Genomic DNA, 13,828 nt, shown 5'->3' with positions numbered 1-13,828 from the left:
GCCCCTTTAGGCACTGGCAGGCCGCTGTAAGCTCTCCCCGGAGCCTTCCTTTCTCCAGGCTGAACACCCCCAGCTCCCTCAGCCTGTCCCCAGAGGAGAGGTGCTCCAGCCCTCTGATCAGCCTCGTGGCCTCCTCTGGGCCCACTCCCACAGGTCCCTGTCCTGGTGCTGGGGGCCCCAGGGCTGGAGGCAGGGCTCCAGGTGGGGCCTCGCAGAGCAGAGCAGAGGGGCAGAATCCCCTCCCTGCCCTGCTGGCCTCACTGCTTTGATGCAGCCCAGGGTACGGTCGGCTTTCTGGGCTGCAAATGTACATTGATGGCTCATGGTGAGCTTTTCATACACCAGCACCCCCAGGTCCTTCTCCTCAGGGCTGCTCTCAGTCCATTCATCACTCCGTCTGTGCTGATGTTTGTGATTGCCTTCGATTAATCATCTGTTTCAGCAGTGACACGACACGATTACCAATAAAATCAACAGCTTCATTAAGCACAACTGTCGTGCTGATACAACCGAACTGAGAACTGTAGATCAAGAAAATGATATAACGTAAAGCTCCTACGATGCCCCAGGAACAGAGCATAAGGAGATTTGACCTCTTTGAAATAGGTTTTCTTTGAAATTTTCTGGCACAGAGTAAACAGCTCAGGTTTTGGCACAAAGAAGGAAAGCTTTCAAAATGCTTCTTGTGGAAAAAGTAAATGATCTGGCTTCTAAAGCACCACTCTACTGCTTCATAGGAGTTATGGGGGCCACAGTGCCTGTCTGACGGCACGGCCCATCTCCAGGTGGCAGAATTCGTCCCGGGAGAAAATAAGCCATGTTCGTATAGCAGGAGTGAAGGACAGGGCACAGCCGTTCCTGAACTCAGACATTCGGTCTTTAAACACTAGTTTAAAAGGTGGACATTCCCCAGCTGAAACAGAGGGGTTCTGAGGAAGAAAATGTTGAAGCTAGTCTTCTACGAGAACGCGGTTTCACCAGTGCTTTCAGCTAGCCTTAGAGAAGGGAAGATAGAAACAATTACTTCTATCCCTTTGAAGGATTACTAAACACTTTAATTCTTTCTATCCTAACACTGCAGCATTTTACAAGACTGTTGCTTCAGCAACTATTTAAAAATAAACTCTCCAGAGAGCAGATAGCACTAAAAACAAGCCTCTCCAGACTGACGAGACAGCTAGACAACCGTCCACAAAAGGGCACATTACCAGAAGAATTCTCTTGCAGAGGAAGCAAACATCTCAAGTGACACTCTCCAAGCAATTTAGCTGTTTCGGATCACAGTTGGGACTATAGCATTTCTGAACTAACATTAACTGATTCACTTCAGAACAATAATAATACACCAAGCTGCACAGCTAATCCAGTCCGTGAGACATACCCTGCTCTTATGTTCCCTCTGGCTCCCCCGGTCAGAAATAGGATTATAGATATTGCTCAAAAAAAGTCACTGGTTTCTCCTCCATGCACCAAAGAAGGGTAGAACAGCAAACGGCCCTGAGGGAGAAAGCAAATGGCTGGGGGAGACCAGAGACAGAAAAGAGGAAAATGTGCTAATGGAAGGAAAATGCATAAGAGGAGGAAACCAAAAGGAGCACTGAGTAGCAAACCTAAGCAGCACGCTCTGCCCTGAAGGCACCCAAAAAGCCAGTTTTCTGGTGCCACCGTGCCGTGACACGTGAGGGTGAGACACCAGAAACCCTCCCCTGTTGCTGGGATGCCAGGCTCCGTCCCTCAGCGCTGCTGACGTTCAGCCCAAGCAGGGCCAGATATTCTGAGACAAAGGTTCGCAGACCATACAGAAGCACACACCTCTCACAGACACACCCCCCATAAGCCCACAGAGTTGACATTTGGCAGCCTCAGAAGTGCCCCACAGGATGATTTGAAGGCTGGCTCACGTCCTGAAATAAATCCACTATCAAATCATATTCTATCCAAGGCACCAAATTCAAAACTTGCCAGCATTCACTGCTCGAAACATCAATAGAAAATGGTATCTGCTTTCTTCCACTCTCGTATGCCTTATTAAGCAAAAGAATACTCAGAGCAGGGACATTTTTACTGTGCTTTAACACAGCATTTGGCACAGCAGAGCCCTGGGTGGGTCTCCAGGCGTAAGTGTAATGCACCAGGCTTTAGATGCGATGCAAAAGCAACATGAGAAGTATTCAGACAGAGCGATGGTCCCAGTTGTAGCCCACCTGCGTTTGCTGAGGGAACACCAAATACCAGCACTGTGGAAAATCAATAGCAGAGATCTGCTACAGAGGCTGTCTGCGTCTGGGTACCTCCTCCATCCACCTTCACATGCACGAACTTCTCTTTCTCTGAGGTACAGAAGCAGACCAGGTGCCATCGACTCCCAGCCTTTCCCTACATTACCTGGCCGTGCGAGCAGTCCTATTCTCCCTACAAAGTCCAAAGTAAGCCAAACACCACTTCGGAGACCCAGACGAAATCTCAGGTGCAAGGCACTGACCTCCCAGGCTCACCAAGGAAACCATACACAAAGGCGACTACCTCTGAGCTCATCTTTCTTTCCACCCAATGCAGGAAGAGGCACAGCTCTCCCAGACTCTCAACGGGAGCCTTGCTTCAGTAGTGATTTCCCTGGCTAAGCGAGCTGTCGGAATCAGGCCACAGTCCCCAAACTGTTTACCCTTCCTAAGCCTCAGGAGGCTTTTCTCTCTGCTGTTCCAGCAGACGGAGCCCCATCCACACTGCACACCGACCGTCTACCTTTGGGAATAACTTTGTTCTACAGAACAGATCAGTGAAATGTTCTTCCATTTGGGTGTTTAAAGCAAGACTCCCAGGCACACGTTTCCTCATTTCTGTGCAGACGACCACACGGCAGAGGAGACGAGTCTCCCAGCTCCCCTCTGTTCCTCCTGTCACAGGACCACGGTGCTGCAAGCGTTAAGAGGACGCTTCCCAACACCAGACCCAGGGCAGGCTGTTACCTGGGAATCCCTGGGTGGGTACCAGGTGTTGTGCTTTTAACTGGGTTTGAGCCAAATTTGGCTTCTGGTGCCTCAAGATTCATTTCTTTACTGAGCCCTGAAAAAACACAAGCGTGAAATGGTGCAAGTCTTTGCGAGCTACAGTGTCTCACGGAAATGGAGCAGTTGATACCAACCTTTTCACAGGACCTGGCAAAAGAGAAGCCCGCTGTAACAGCTGTGCAAGCCCACACTGCGCATTTAGAGACACCAAGAGAAGGGCCAGTAGGGCCTCCCCACCATCCCACTACAAGCACCACACTTCCACCAAGGCCATAAAAAGATAGAGATGTTAGATAGGGCTTGCACGGCCACAGGCATTTTTACTTGCATGGCACAGATGGCAAGTCAAGATATGATACCACAAAAATGCTGCTGTGCTGCCTACACTTTAACTTCCAGCAAGAAGTCTCCCCACAGATTTAGAGTAGAGAGCTTAATAATTTAAAGGGAAATCACTAAAAGTTGTCCTATCCATTAAGTCACTTCAGTTCAAAAGTTACTTCGAAGAGTAGAGGATTATACCCTAAGACTTCCTTCGACATCACACAAAGTTCATACAAAGCATACTGCAGCCGCAACGATAAGGGACGTAGCTAAAGGAAAGCTTGAAAGGGAGAGATTTTTTTTTTTTAAATATAAAGTCTTCAGTGCTCTGAAATGCCCTCTTCCCTCAACCACAGCAGCTCCCAGCGAGCCTTGCCCCACTTCAAAGCACTGCAGATTCAGAGGAATTATTTCCAAGCAGCAGGGCAGAAAGCAGTAACACTGAACAATTTTCCTGCTGGCCAAAGAGGAAGTTGATGCAATAAGTGGTTTATTTCCCAGATTTTAATTAAGCTGTACAACTGGAACGCTGCTGCAGACAAACCCAGCAGAAGACCCATTCCATCAGACAAACGTCCCTGATGTTAGAAACTGCACAAAAAAGGGAAAACTGCAGGACTGAAGTTATGTTTGGTACCCTACAACAACGTCTGAGATCAGGCTAAACCAGAACTCCCCGGTGTGGTACACTACACAGAAGCAGAGCAAGAAAACACCTCTTGCACACAGGCTCCAATTCGAGGGATGGGATGACCGCCAGACAAGTGGATTCAAAGAAAGAAGGGAACACAGCAAAAAAACCACACGTGCTCAGGACAGAAAGCAGTGGCCCGCTCAGCCTGCTGCCTGGCTGTGGTGGTTCAGGCAGGGTCGGCAGGCAGAAAACCCCTGGAGATCTCGGGGCCGACAGCTCCAGAGGCATTCACACGACTCGCTTGCATGGTGGGGGAAAAGCGCTTGTATCTGCCACTCCTATTTTGGGATGAGCAAGGTGAAGACAGAAAACTGGGAGGCCTTGGCGGATGCCTGAAGGTTGGCAGCGTTGACAGCTGGGACTACCTGTCAAATTCTCCATCTTATGCCCCTCTCCGTGCCAGCAGAAAGCGACCAAGAAGGAAACTGGCCATGCCAGTACCTGCAGGACCCACCTGAGAATGATTTTGCTAGAAGTCTTAATGGTGAACAAATCCAAAAACACCATTTTCAGTAAAATGGTCGTTGTTTTGAATGGTTGAGTGTCAAAAAAATATCTAGACACAAAGCAAGGACAGCCTAGACTAGTTTTAACCATGTGGCTAGACACAAAAGATCATATCTCACAGACGCTATCGGGAAAAGAAAGGAGAAAGGTTAACATGTAACCCAGATGAAGATCTCGGGAGAAGGCAGAAGTGGCAGGCTGATAGAAAGGAATGCGGTAAGAAGGTTTTCCTTGTTTCCGTAGCTTTGCCAGCATCCTTTCTCAAACATGCAAGGCAGTTTCTCGTGTTGCCCACTGCAAAAGCAGCAGTTTCAGGACAGCCGATCTCTGCTGGAGCAACCAGGTTGTGCCTTCAGCAAGAAGCCGTGCTGCCACTGCACGCCTCTAGCAGAAAGAGGGAGAATTGTGAATTCTCCTTGAGAGCTGTGGGGTGAAACAGGCTCCTGTTTGATGGAATTGAGGCAGTTCTGCTGTTAATTTACCGCTGTCTCAGATCAGCGAAAACTCGCATTTCCTTTCCTAGTCGCACCAAACACGTTTGAATGGAGACAACCCCAGCACCTCAGAGCACGAAGAAGAGACGTGTTTGAGTTTCCTCTTGATGCTAAGCCAAAATAAAAATAAAAACAAACTAGAAGGCAGGGGGGGTAGGGGGCAGACTGCCCACAGGGGTGAGCATCCTCCCTTGCCTCAAACCACAGAAGCCAAACGCCGTTAGCGCCCTGCCCCGCGCCCCTCCCAGCTGCCTCAGGGCCGGGGGGCACAGACAGCGAGCAGCGCCGTGCCTTGCCCCAGACCCCCGGCGTTTTTATACCCCGGGCAGCCCCTCACACACACACCGTGTGCCTCTGCCCTCCCGGCGCACCGCTCCCCGTGCCCTGTGCGGTCACAGCGGGACACGGCAGCCGGCTGGGAGGGAGGGAGGCGGACAGAAAGGCAGGAAAGGGAAGGGAAGCGAAGGGAAGGGAAGGCGGCCATCTGACCCGATCCCATCCGATCTGCCCGTGCCGGCTCTGCCCGCCGCCGGCCCGCACCTGCCGGGCCCCGCACAGCCCCCAACGGCCCCCAACGGCCCCCAACGGCCCCGCTCACCTGGTGCTGGTGCTGGCGCCGCGGCCGCTCGCTGCCCGCCGCCGGCCGTTGGCAGGGGGCAGGGGGCGGGGCTCCCCCCTCCCTCCCGCGCGCTCCGCCCCTTTCCCGCCGCGGCCCCGGGGAGCGCTGAGAGCCACGCGGCCGGGCGGGGAGCCTGCCCCCGCCTCGTTCTGACCCCCCCCCTGCTCCCCCCGCGCCCTGCCGATGGTACTGCCCTCGCCCCCCCCACACACCCCGCGCTCGGATCGGAAGGGCCCGGGCGGTGATTGGCGGAGGGGAGGGGGGCGCGGAACGGGATTGGCGGAGGGAAAAAAGGGGAGGGGCTAAGGAGGGGGCGGGGCGATGGGGAGAGGAGGGGCTACGGGGAGGGGGCGGGGCGAGGCAGCGACCGTTTAAAGTGCCCCGGGCGGGGGCGTGCGCGCGCGCGGCGGCCGTTAGGGGTGGGCGCGTGCCGTTAACGGTCGGATCCCTGAGGTGAGGGGGTCCCCGAGCCGCAGCAACGCTCCTCTCCGGGCCTCGTGTGCGCGCTGTGAAGCCACTGCGGTCCCGTCGTGGTGTGCCGCCTCCCCTGCCCTCCTGCCCCGCTCGCTGAGGCAGCGGGGAAGGCCCAGATACCGAGTTTTCCAACCCTACCTTAACGGAATTTTTTTTTACTTCCATAAGCTGATAAAGATTTTGGGTTTGATTTTGGCTTGAAAAGCAGTCAGGTCCTGCAATAACGTGATACAAACCAAAATGATACCGCTCATAAGAGATGCACCAAATGAGCTCGTGACATGGCAGAGGAAATTCTTACTCTGCCGTGGTGTGACAAATATCAGCCAGAAGTGCACAATTCCCAAATCGCTATCTATATCCCTGCCTGAGAACAGATGGAGGGAAGCCTTTGGCTGATACAAACTTGGCTCAGCCCACCCTATTTACTGATGGAGTTTCCATGAGCATAGAAATTAGAGCTACCGTTTGCAGTCACTTGAGAGCCGCAGCCAGCTGACTCAGCTTACATGGTGGAAAATCTGGCAGAGACGTCTGTCCTTACCTGAGCAGGTGCCTGTGTTCGTACACGTGCAGGTGCCAAGGGGCAGGCAGACCTGCAGGCAGTGGATATTCCCCCCTTGGAAGTCACCCAAGGTCAGTGGTGTAGCAGTTCTTTGCAGGGGAGGCAGCAGCTCATGTTAACTGCTGATAGCCAAAAGATTGAGGTGTTTTTCCCTACAAAGATGCAGGCTGAGGATGTGTTAAATTACTGCAAGATGGAAGTAGGTGGAGGAGAGGGTTCACAGATGGCAATATAGAAGATATTTTTAAATGCTTTCAAAGAGGCCAATGCATACGGTGTGTCCACTGATTACCAGCTAGGCACTTTGCCTCTGAACAATCAGGAAGGCTGTCAGTTTAACAGTAATCTTCGTAAAATGCTAATTAGGACCCAAACAATTCCCATTAGGGAACCGGAGATCCATCTGCACTCAAGAATGAAGCTGCCTATGCCATCCACAGCAAGACTTGCACGTTTTGCTTTGGTATCTGGGAATCCAGCAACAGAGAGGCTTAGTCATATGACAGGGTTATTTGCATCATTATGCTGTCAGATTCCCAGAGGAGTTTTCACAATGCACTGTAAGAGGAAGGGTTTAAACAAGTAGAACTAAAGCAAAAACAAAGCACTGTGCTTCCTTTGCATGTCTCCTTTTACTGCCTGCACGTGGTGTTCAGAGGGGAGGAGGGTGCAAGGCAATGCCATACAGAACTTTAGGCTAATAAAACACACCCTCGAGAGCACACAAAAGCGAGGGGTTGGGATATCGCTACAAAATGGCTACTCCATAGAAACAAGCTAAGAAAACTGAGACCCTGCAGCTCAGCCTTGCAGAGTTCTGATGTTCCAGGCTTGTGATGTACAAGGTGAGCCCATCGCCGTCTGTTCCCTGAGGCCTTTACAGTACTGCTGCTTTGCACTGGGCTAGATAACAATCACCTGGCGTCAGCAAAGCAGCGATTCCCCGTGAACAAGTGCCTGCAAGCACCATAAAACCGGGCGCCTCGCGCTCCAGAAGTCACCTCCAGTAAGCTGGCCAGCAGTCGAGGCAGCAGTCCCAAACCAACCCAGGGAAAAACACCGTGGCTCAGGATTCAGCTCTTAAAAGGAGGTGAGCTGCTGCTGCTCAAAATAAGGTCAGGTTATGGCACAGTGCCCCATTTCGAAAAATCAATATATACAAAAATAGTGCCTGCCTTCTTTATATATTCAGGTTCTAAAATAACTGAAGGTTCACAAGGGCCAGCTGCTGCTCCCAGTTAGAGAAGGATTACAGCAAGGAAGGCAAGTTACAGAAGAAAATCCAAAGAAGCTTTTAGTTTCTCCATGATATCAAAGCTATTTTCACAGTAAAAATGGCCAAGGAATCTTGAATTCTCTGTTGACAGCCTTCCAAAACTCAGAACTGGCCAGGTGCATGGCCAGTCCTGTGGGAACTGGTAACCTCTTAAAATACTGAGAACTAACGAGTAAAAACTGCAAGGGAATTTTCAGATGAGGAGGCGATCACTGAATTCCAGGGCTGGAAGGGGTACTGAGAGGTCCTCTAACTCCATCCCTGTGAAAGCATCTCTGCCCCATCTGTTTGACCCCTTAGAGGCCTCCAACGCTGCAGACACCACAGGCCACGCAGGCGAGCCACTCTGTTCTCATGATTCACTCTTCCTGCCTTTATTTTTTCCATAGTGATTTACCTGGATCCCTTTTACCATAATTTAAATCTATTTCTCATGCTACCCATCAAAGACAAAGGAAACATTTGTTCCTTTCACCTTTGCAGCAGCCTTTTCATTGCATGAAGACGTACTGTGTCACTTCTGATTACATTCTCCGGACCTAAATGCCATTTCTTCTTATCTGTCTTCCTAGGTTACACTGTGAGACCTCTGGTGATTCGTGATGCTCATATTTGGAGGCTCTCAGTTTAGTTCACGTCCGTCCTGAATTTCACTGCCAGGAACAGCACACAGCGTGCTCCCAGTTGTGGCCTTACCACTGGTATGTTGAACAGAAGGAGCACTTGGAGTGTTCTGCAAACACCCCTCCAGTTTGTACATCTTAGCATGATGTTTATGGTGCTAGAGGGTTTTGTGTGCTTTCCACATACATGTCACTTTGTAAAAGTCAAGGCAACAACATGAAAGCAAAGTGACACTGAAGCATTTGAAATGCTCTCCATTAACCAGAACTTTTGTCTCCCGTACAAAAGTGTTTCTGCTAAAAGTCACTGCATTTATATTGCTGCCTGCTGGAGGCGATTTAATGTGGGATCTCTGTGATGGGTTATATTGCCTTATTTTCTGATGCTCGCATCTACTTGGGTAGCTAAAGCATAGTTCCTTTATGTAAAAGTAATCTGTATACAAACCAGCTGCTGAATGCTTCCAAAAGAAACAAATGTTTCCCGAAGAAACCAAGGGACAGCAGAGAAAATCTAGTCTACAGAGGCCTTAAAATTTGCTATCTTCTGCATCAGCTGCAACTGTTAGCAGGAAAAAGTGTCCAATTCTGGGGAAAATGTAAAGAGCTTAACCCCTAAGCAATAACACAGGTGTTCAATTTGTCTTTGAAATACAAGGCAGAAGTCATCATGAACCCTATGTCCTCCTGCATGCCAGTGGATATTTATCGCATGAGCATTTGAGTAACTGTAATATTTATAAAATGAAAGTTTTTAACCCTTTCCACCACCCCTGAACACACAAGTCCACACTAATCTGGAGTGATGTTGTGTGCAGGGGTGGCAGCTGAGTTCCAAATAAACTGCTAGTGGTGTTTCATTACAGGAAAGCAAATACAAGTCTAATTCACTTTGAAAAAGTTCTTATTGGCTCACCATGTAAACACAAAGGCTTTTCTAGGTCAAAACTCCTCCAGCTTGACAGAGCAATAAAAAGCCAGCCCCCTGATCCACTAGACTTTGAGCATTTAGAAAAACATTTCTAATCCTTCAGGCTAAGAAAATACACGTTCATATAGGAACTCATAAGGAAACTCTCCCTGCAGCTACATGCAAATCTGCTGAATGTTGAGTGTAAACTGAGCATTTGGGAGTATTTTAGAAATTAGAGAGGCTCTGGGTCTGTCCACACACACTCCAGGTAATTTCACTGCTCACAGATTGTCCAAGTAGTAAAACCTAAAATTGCAGTCAGGTTTGCTGCTACTACTCAGGACTGTGGGCATATGAGAAGCTAATGAGAAACACACAACTTTCACTTCACTACACTGTACTATATATATATATTTTTTTAATAGAGACAACCTAAAAGAAAGGCTACACAAGGACAGAAAAATCCCTCCCAAAACTGTACAGGACAGTAAGGAAAAGTAACCCAGATGATTTTGACTTCATGGTTGCTTATAGAACACCTGGACATGTAAAGAGGTACAAGACCACCTAAAACAGAAAGACAAGTGCTTTTCAACGAGCAAAATGTAAATATGCAAGAAGATAACTGTTGTCATCCTATGCGATTAATGTATTAAACAAAAAATCATGAGTACAGCAGTTCCTTTTACTCAGATAGTCCTTGAGAAGGAGTAAAGAAAAAGATTTAAATATGCCTTGGTCGAGTAGAATGGGAAGAAAGGCCTACGATGTCGTCACCAAGACACCTCATTGGTTCTTGACCTAATTTGGGCTACAAGAGTCCTGCACAAGGGCTGCCTGTGCAGGGCTTCCCCTGGGTCTGGTTTACTCCACATAGCATGCATTAAGGTCTAAAACGCGTGTTTCCTTTTTTGAGTTTGGATTAGGAAGGAGTCTGAGCCATGTTTTGTATACTTGTTTTTAAAACAACATCATTTTACTCCTCTAAACAAGCTGTGTAGAGCAGCTCCATTGTGTTGTTGTCTAGAAATAACCAACAGGCCTGATTCTCAAACAAGTCTGGAAGTTTTCTTCAAGCTCTTAACTTATCCATGGTTAGGCTCTCTAGCAAAAGGCTCTGGGGTCCTCGTTGAGAACCTCACTGTTTTACTCGTAGTATTAGATCTGTCCTTTGGCAAGCTATGAAAAAGACTCTACCTATGTTCCATCCAAATTCATCACTGTTTAGAGAAGTATTAATAAAAAGGGGAAAGTAAATCGATGAAGTCACTATATTGATCCTGAAAACGTGGAACTGCTATTAATAAAACATGTTTATGTTGTTTCATGGGTAGGTCAAAGTCCTGGTAGGGGTGTGTTTGTCATTGTAATTCATGTGCGGCTTCATCAACAAAGTATTTGTTATTGCAGTATTGTATTTATTCATCTCCTGTTTTCCTCCCCCACAGCCAGAACATCTGCTAAACGTTTCTGAATCTGAGCTTGTTGGGATAGGGCCCATTACTTTTACATATTTATGAACTGTGTGGTACACTGGCATTCATTCAGCAAAGACGGCTTCCCGAGGCTCATGCACGAATGACATAAACCGGTACTGGCTTATGTGCAGGAGGTCTGCATGTGCAGAGTTCACAGAGGGGCTGGAAACCCTGTTACATGCAGAAGTACTTAAGCACCACTGCTGAAGAGGAACATAACCAGCTGCTAATATCTGTGTGATGCAGGAATGCAAAAAGGAAAAACAGGTATTTATGAAGTCCTAAGGAATTGTAATGAAGAGTAATGTAATAAAATGGAATGAGAAGAATTTGTGTCCGACCCTAGAAACATCCCTTGCCATCAAAATACTTTAAAGTTTGGTGGAATGTTCCAAAAAAAGCAAAAGCTACAGTGCTTGTGTTAGTTGTAACAGAGTGGACAAAGCAGAACACAGAACTGCTTCTTGGAGTGGAAAAATGAACAAATAATTCATTTCTGATTTCTGTTTTTCTTATTGTAGTCCAGCATCTCATGCCAGCACTCGCACAGGCACATCTTTATGCTATTTACACACTGAAGGGAGTGTATTCTGCCTTCATTGTGTGGAGAACTTACACATGTGACTCCCATTACCACAAACAGAAACTATGTTCATAAATTTCCCTTTTGTGTGTGGACTGAGTGGACCTGTCACTATTTGCTTTTCCGGCTGGACTGCAAACAGTGCCTTTCCAAAGCAGAAGTTGTAATATTTTCAAACCTCATGAAAAACAGTGTAGCCCATCTCCTCTCAACTGTGAGAGCCATCCATGCTCTGAGGATCATCTGGCTGCCTAAACCCATGCCAGCAACAGAACACAAGCACAAGCACAGTCTAATAGTCTTAATGAGATTACAGCTACAGATGCCCCAGTGCTGCTGTCTGGCCAAGGAACAGAACAAGCATCAAATTCATCTGGAGAAAAAAGAAAAAAAAATCCCCTTAGCTTGCATGTGAGTGGGTTGCAGTTTAACCAAGATTTCAGAACTATGGTGTGCCAGATCCCTTTGATTTTTTTTTTTTCCAATGCATAATTGTTTTTTATAAAGCAGCATATTATTCTCATGGATCTTGAGATTCAATTAATATTTTGCCAGTGTGAATTTAAAACTGGTTCTCAGACTGCTCTGTAGCCCTAATACATTTAGAGATGCCTATTGTTAGCTGTTCTTGACTGATCTCACACATGGCTTTTGTATGTTTCCTACTGTCTGTTTGTGTGCTTGCCTATGATATCCATGTGCTACAGTGGAGTGTGGTGGATCTGTGCCAATATAATCGTTCTTTTTTATCAGCGGTTTATCTGATGCATTTGTTTGGCTCACTGGACAGAAATTATTTGTAACCCTATCCCACATATGAAGAATACTCTTTCTGCACCTGTTCCAAGCAGCATTTGGTTTGCTTACTGCTAAAATTTTTCATCTTAACAAAAACAAATGAGGATGTATAACAAAGGCTGGAAAATGAAAGAGCTGATCTTTGGATAGCGCTGTATCAGATGGCTAGGATGCACAACCTGGTACTGATGCATTCAGGTGTGGATTGTGCTGCTCTGACTGCAAACTGCAGGTACTGCCATGCGGATTTCACTATGCTTGCTTGGTGCCAGCAGGTGAGAAACCTGCTGCAAGTGGCTAAGTCTGCAGCCCCTGCAGGACTTCATGCCTAGAGCAGAAAATCCAGCAGTAACACCTTCACAGATTTTGCATGGAGGTTGTTTAAAAGAGCTAGCACAATAGAAAATCCCTCCCCTTCAAAGCAGGGAAAAACAGATTTTTGTAGTTGCTAAGAAACGATAAAAAACATTTTCAGCGGAAGGCGCGAGAGGCCAGCGGGGTCAGTACTCACAGAGCAAGGCTGTAGAAGTGACCTTCTCGCACAAGTCAGCTCCTCCCCGACAGGTGCTCATAGCTCGCCCGCCTCTGCCAGGGTAAGCGCCCAAATCAGAGCCCCTCACCGCTCCTCGGGCCCTGCCTCCGCACAGGTTTCTCCCCGGAAAGCCTGCACAGGCAATTCTCTCTTTCTTTAGCTCTGCAAGGTGAAGGCGAAGTAAAAAGGAGCTGGGGACTGGGATGCGAAGCTCCTTCTGCGCGTCCTTCCCGGAGCATCATCGCGCAGGGGCTGGGGGAGACGGGCGATGCTGGCTCCGGCTGCCAGTTCGTCACCACTGCCATGGCAACGCAGCAGTGGTCTCCTTTGGGGGCTGGGCGGCAGCGGCAACCCCAAATGCTCGCATTGCCCCCTCCTCCTCCTCCTCCTCCTCCTCCTCCCAGGCCTCTGACCAGGGTAAGCCACCCATGCTCAAGGAAGGCTGTTTCAGACAGCGAGTGCTTCCTGCCCACGCGCGCACCTTTGGCTGCTCCCCTCACGGAGCCCCATCTCGTTTACAGTGTGGCAATGCTGGCAGCATCCCCAGGGAGCCCTCACTGCCCCTGGGAAACCCTGCGACATGCACAACAGGGAAGAGGAACCTTGTTCTGGCAAACCTCGGAGCATCAATGCGTGCCCACCAGTGCCTGAAGAACAGCTAGGACAGGGTGCCATAATTCTGTCTGAGCAGGTGACCGAGCAGCTGAGGCAGCAACGGGGCATTGTTCTGCCAGGTTTTTCTCTGCCAACACGAGCGAGTGCAAGTGTGTCTGTGAGGCCCCGTCTACGGCTACAGGGAAGCTGTAGGGCAGGCAGAGCTCCTTTGTTCCTGTCTCTTGAACTAAAACCTCCTCACTTTATCCTTTCTCGGTCTTAACATTGTTGTTCTCTACTTATTTAAAATATTTTTATGACAGCATTGACATAAATGTCATTAGTA

At 48.5% G+C, this 13,828-nt stretch overlaps 1 protein-coding gene and 1 long non-coding RNA gene across 23 annotated transcripts in view; one reads left to right on the top strand and one right to left on the bottom strand.

Moving 5' to 3' along the window:
• Positions 1-13,828, bottom strand: part of MICAL3 (microtubule associated monooxygenase, calponin and LIM domain containing 3) — a 176,210-nt gene that overhangs the window by 149,134 nt on the left and 13,248 nt on the right. For 19 of the 22 annotated variants that reach the window (XM_068660412.1, XM_068660277.1, XM_068660192.1 and 16 more), the window contains exon 1: positions 5,626-5,790. The exons of 2 other annotated variants lie outside the window; for them this stretch is intronic. The gene's annotated coding sequence lies outside the window, so the exon portion shown is untranslated. Of the gene's footprint in view, positions 1-5,625; positions 5,791-12,867; positions 13,119-13,828 lie in introns of those variants that run through there. One more of the 22 variants, XM_068660224.1, reaches the window with a different exon arrangement.
• On the top strand, positions 6,060-12,055 carry LOC137844223 (uncharacterized). Its single transcript, XR_011089859.1, has 3 exons — positions 6,060-7,530; positions 8,534-8,662; positions 10,946-12,055. It is a non-coding gene; the product is annotated as an uncharacterized lncRNA (long non-coding RNA).

Source organism: Anas acuta, chromosome 1, assembly GCF_963932015.1.
Source record: "Anas acuta chromosome 1, bAnaAcu1.1, whole genome shotgun sequence".
NCBI lineage: Eukaryota > Metazoa > Chordata > Aves > Anseriformes > Anatidae > Anas > Anas acuta.
This window is presented reverse-complemented; position numbering and strand designations above follow the sequence as displayed.